Genomic DNA, 6000 nt, shown 5'->3' with positions numbered 1-6000 from the left:
ACGGAATTACAGGCGCTAACACCACCGGTGGACCACACACCCCTACCGAGCCATACCACCCCGGCCATCACTGCCCCTTCAACCACCTACGCCAGCGACTGGAGCTCGCAACCTGGCCACGCGACGCACGCGCTGGACATCACCGAGGCCAAGTGCGTGTGGCCCAGCCTGGAAGACCTGGCACGAGCCCTGCCGCCCCGCAGAGCGACTCTGCCAGCGTTCGCCGTAGCCCCGCACGAGGACCCAGGGGAATTCCTGACGCAGTGCGAGGCGCGCCTGACCGGGTGCCGGACGCACCAATCGGAGTGGGCCGAGCGGGTCAGCGAGCAGCTGCGAGGGACCGCTCGGAGCTGGTGGAGCATGTGGGGCCGGTTTGCCATGCCATGGGGCGAGTTCACGGACACGTTCCGACACCGGTTCGACACAGGATCGCCCCTCGTCGAGTTTTCCGCCTCATTCTATGGGGCTCGGCAGAAGGACAGCGAGGCAGTGGAGGCGTTTATCGCCGCTAAACTCCAACTGTTTCGCCGCATCTCGCCCAGCACCCCCCTGTCCGGGGCACTGCCCATCATCACGGGCTTAGTGAGGGATGAGCTGCAGCCCTTTCTGCATCGCTGCCACACCGGCGGTGTAGCGGAGTACGTACAGGAAGCACGCAAGACAGAACGCAACTTCCAGAGAGCCTGCAAGCGCGGCCCGACCACGAGCACCCGAGGGGGTGACAGCCCACCAGAAGCCCGGCGGAACACCGCACTACAGGATTCACCCTCACAACAACACCGAGGACTATGAGCCATCGAGGCGCCGCTGGCTTGGCGAGCGGAGCGACCGCGGGACGCCAGAGCACGAGAGCAAGTCCCCCTGTGTCACTTGGGATGCCCGCGTGGCGAACACCACTAGCAAAGCGAGTGCCCGCGGGGATTCCGGGCGGCGCAACCCGCCACACCGTCGCGCCAGGAGACGCACGTGGTACCACCTCCGCCACAGCGCACCAGCCCGGCCCAGTCGGGAAACGGCCCCCGGGGGGACCGGGATTAAAGCTCCCTCCCCCCACACAGACCATCAACCACGCGCCTGGCGGGGTGCGCGCCCTCCCGACCTTGGGACAGCTGGGCCACCCGCGGGACAACCTGTTCCGCATCCCTGTGGAGGTCAATGGCCGGCCAGCTGCTGCGCTCGTCGACACGGGAGCGAGCGACGTGTTCGTACGCCCCGCGTTCGTGCCCGCAGGCACGTTGCGTTCGGGCAGCGGCGAGCTGCGCCTGGCTACCACCACACACACCAGGCGGATGCTGGGGCATGCTGAGATTGTGGTGAGTACGCAGGAATTAAATAGTAGTGTGTCCGTAGTAGTCGTGCAAGACTTGTGTGAGGAGGTGGTGCTAGGACTCCCCTGGTTGGTCCAGTAAGATGCGGTCTTGGAGCTAGGACCCCCCCGCCTCAACCTGGGAAGAGCCAAGAGGTACGTGGTGTACGCGTTAGGACAGACGCCCCCCCGACAGGACGCGGTGCTGACCCTGGCGGACGTGCTCCACGATGTCCCCCCCTCCTACCAGGCTAAGGTAAACAAGGTCCTCGCCGCCCGACCCGAAGTGTTTGCCGTGGACGGAACCTTGAGGCGGACCACCATCACCGAACATTGCATCCCCACCCTGACTGATGGCCCAGTGTTCGACCCGCCTCGCGGCTACGGGTTTCGCGAGCAGCGAATCATCCGGCAGCAGGTGGACGAGATGCTGCACGACGGAGTCATCGAGCCGTCCCACAGCCGGTACAATGCGTGCATTGTGCTGGCCAACAAGAAAGACAGGACAAGCCGATTCTGTGTGGACTTCCGGCTGTTAAATGCCGTGACCGTAAGCGCCCCGCCCCCCCCAGATTAGCGTCGAGGCCGCCGTAGCCGGCTTGGGAAGGGCCCAGGTCTTCAGCACCTTGGACCTGAAGTCCGGTTACTGGCAAGTGCCCATACGACGCGGGGACCGGGAGAAGACGGCGTTCACGGTGCCAGACGGACGGAGGTTCCAGTTCAGAGCCATGCCGTTCGGCCTAAAGTGCGCCCCGTCCACCTTCTAGTGCATGATGACCCGTGTGCTGGAGGGCTACATCGGGCAGTTCGCCCTAGCATACCTGGACGACGTCATAGTGTACTCAGACACCTGGGAGGACCACTGCCGCCATCTGGCCTTGGTAATGAAGCGGTTGGCCACAAACCACCTGACGGCCAACCCAGCCAAATGCCATCTCGGAGATGCCGTGGTCGACTTCCTGGGCCACGTGGTCAACGCGGAGGGGAACCGCCCCCAACTAGGTCACCTCCAGCAGATCACGATGGCAGAAGTCCCACGCACCCGGAAGCAACTGCAGCGCTTCATCGGGCTGTTGAACTGGCTCCGGAACTATATTCCGAATTTTTCACAAGTCATCGCGCTTCTGACGGACCTGTTGTCACCCCAAGTCCGCTACCACTGGGGCTCACCCGCCCAGACGGCATTCGAGGCCGTCAAGAGCACGTTCACCCGGTGCCACACACTGGCCCGCATCGACCCCGAGCGCCCACTCGTCCTCCAGACGGACGCAAGCGCCCTGGGAACCGGAGCCGTGCTGTACCAGATGAACGACCGTGGGGAACGGCAGGTGGTGGACTACGCCATTGCGAAGTTCGGCGCGGCGGAGAGGCGGTACCACAGCAACGAACAGGAGTGCTTGGCGGTGATGTGGGCCGTGAAGAAATACAGTCCACACCTGGAGGGCAGGCATTTCACCCTCCGCACCGACAACCGCTGCCTCACCTGGCTCCACACCATGCAAGGGAGGAAGGGGAAGCTGATCCGCTGGGCGCTGCTCCTACAGTCGTTCGACTTTACGGTCGAGCACGTGCCAGGCGCGGAAAATCAGCTCCCCGACCTGCTCTCGCGCAAGCCAGACTGCAGCCGGGAGGTGCTGGACGAGGAGTGGGACGAAATCCTGCCCCCCTTCCACACCAGCACGACTGCCGACGGGCTCCCTACCTGCACCCGCCTAACGCTCGGCGTAGAAGGGACCGAAGACCCTCCCAGTACCGAGGCCGACCTGGAACGGCGCGCCCTCACGGCCCAGGGCCGGACGCCGACCGGCGCCGCGAGACAGCGCGTGGAGGAGACCACTCCGCCTGGCAGCTCCGGGACGACGGGTCATGAACAGACCGCCGGGGGAAGAGAACGAGTGGAAGACCTACGTTTCACCCGAAGTGCGCGAGGCAACACTGTGGTTCTACCACGATCATGACCTCGCCGGACACCCAGGCTCGGACAGCCATCTGCCGGTACTACCACTGGCCGGGGGTGAACCGGGATGTCCGGGTCTACGTCCGGGAGTGCGAGATCTGCCAGCGCCGCAAGGCCTGCAGAGGCGACGGCACGCAGCAACAGCAGCCTCGCCAGCCGTCAACACCTTTCCAGACGCTCGCGCTGGACGTGATGGGGCCGTACCCACGCTCGCCGTGGGGAAAGCGCTTCCTAGTGGTCGTGACCGACATGTTCACCCGCTGGACAGAAGCCTACCCCTGCGGCAACGCACGGGCGGCCACCATCATCGAAGTCCTGACGCCCGAGTTCCTCACTCGGTTCGGCTACCCGGAGTCCATCTTGACGGACAACGGCAGCCAGTTCCTGGGGGCCCGGTGGAGAGTGTGGTGCCAAGAGGCACACATCATCCACCACACCACACCCTCATACCACCCCAGGGCCAATCCGACTGAGCGCAGGAATCAGGATATGAAAGTTAAACTGCGGCTGCGCCTAGAAGAGGACCACACCCAGTGGGACCGCCACGTCGCCGACGCACAGTTCTGCGTTCGGCAGCGCGTGAACGCGGCCACTGGGATGACCCCCGCCGAGAAGATCCAGGGGCGTAACCTGCCGCTGCCCGGCGAGCTGGCAACACACGGCGTATCGCACCCAGGAGAGCAACCGGAGGAGTGCGACGAGCGACGAACCCAGGAGCACGACGCGGCACGCGCAAGACAAGCCCGCTACAGTCAGGGAATCACGCCGCAGACAGCGCGACCCCCGGCACAACTGCAGGCCGGCGATCGGGTGTACGCCCGAGCGTACCCCCTGTCGGCAGCGCCGCGCAATCACTGTGTCGGACTCGCTCCCCGCTGGGAGGGGCCCTACACCATGACGCGGCGCCTGGGGGCGACGTCCTACATGGTGGACTTGGGCGGCCGCCGCGTGCAGAAGATCCACCGGGACCACCTGCGAGTGGCGGCGACCCCCGGGGAACCACTCCCGACCGAACCCGAACATGGGGACACGGCAGACGGACCAGACATCCCCCTTGATGCACTCCCTCCTGGAGGACTCGAGCAACAGCGAGAGGAAGCCGAGGACACCGCTCCAGACGAGCCCGAGTACCTCACCGATGGGGAACTGGAATCGGACGCACCCTACGACCCCGGCGAGGCACCCTGTCCCGCAGAAACCGCGCCACGAGGGGAGACCCCCGAGGGCGAGCCACCCCCGTGGCATGAGGAACCGACGGAGACTCACACCACGCCGCGCCGGCGGAGAAGGGGCCGGCCCTGCCATGCCCGGTGCCGGGTGACAGAAGTTGCGGGGGACGACTCCGAAGACCCCGCCAGAGCGACCCCTGACCCCGAACCTATCATATCCGACCCAGACGAGGACGAAGAGGAATCGCCCCCGAGCCCGACCAGAGGTGGTTGGGGGCACGCGGCCTCCCTTGCCGACGCAACTTTCCGCGTTAACGTCACACAACCGCATGAGGAGGGGGCTGGACGTCCCCGTCGGACACGACGCAGACCAGCGAGGCTGCAGGAGTTCGTCCTGAACACCACCCCGGGGCAGAGCTCACCCAGCCTGGCGCTGATACCCGAGCGGGAACGCCAGCCCTACGGACGGCAAGGCCCGACGAGCCCGGAGGAAGGTGGCCCACGAGAGCGCCCCCGACGGGAGCATCGGCAACCGGCCCGCCTGGCCGAGTACGTTTTGGGCGGGCTCGTGGCACCGCCTCCCCTGCCAAGCACCACGGCGCCGCCTACCGGCCCAGCTGCCCACGCAGCGACCGAGGCGGCGTCCGCCTGCGCCAGCACCTCATGCTTCGCTGGCGCTAAGGCGCCACGCGCCATGGGATCACGTTTCGAAGGGTGCCAGCTGTGCTAGGGGGTCGTCGTACCGCGGGAACAGGAACACGGGGCGGAGACGGGCTTCCACTGGGTGGGGGGGGGGGGGGGGGGGGGGCGTTTGACGTCGTACCGACCATGGCCGTTATGCCAGTGCTCCGCACCGCCAGTATCCTATCCCGTTTTCGGAGCGCGCCCCTTGCCCAGCCGGATTGAGTCAGGCGAGCGCCTCGGGCGTGTCCCCAATAGACGTAATGAAATTTAAAGGTACGGAACTCCGGAGGCTCGAACCCATAATTCAATTAAGGGAAAAGCCATTAGTACGAAATTACTAATTACCCGACATGTAATAAGTGCGTCGTAGCCACTCCGGGCGAGTACACCACGCACGGAGCAGACAACAAACCACATTAACAGTCACCGCGGCCACTGGCCTTAATTAAAATGCCCGTGACTATGATCAAGTCAGAATAGGAGAAATCCCTCTAAAACAATTCGCAGTGGGACAATATGTTAGTAAATTTACAGTCGCCAACTTGATGTCACAATTCAAATAATTAAATACATTAACCCATTGTTAAGCCTTAAGCACCCAATTACCAGGTGCTACATTTTAATTGGGCACCTGGAACACATTTTAACTGGTAATAGAGTAAATTCAATTAATATAAGTTTTTTGATGCCGATTCACAAAGAAGAGAAAGTTTCTCTTCCTTGCGAGACGGCCATGTTCGGCAGTCTCCAACCACTCCGCGCCGAGAACAGACGTGTGTCCGTGGGCAGCATCCAAGTTTCTTTCATTGATTATTTTTATTCTGTACTAAATCTTTAAATTTAAAACCTTTTGTTAATTCACCGCTGCCCACGTCGTCTCGGCG

This window comes from Bacillus rossius, chromosome 1 (genome assembly GCF_032445375.1).
Source record: "Bacillus rossius redtenbacheri isolate Brsri chromosome 1, Brsri_v3, whole genome shotgun sequence".
In the NCBI taxonomy this organism is placed as follows: Eukaryota; Metazoa; Arthropoda; class Insecta; order Phasmatodea; family Bacillidae; genus Bacillus; species Bacillus rossius.
The sequence above is the reverse complement of the archived record's forward strand: the minus strand, read 5'-3'. Positions refer to the sequence as shown.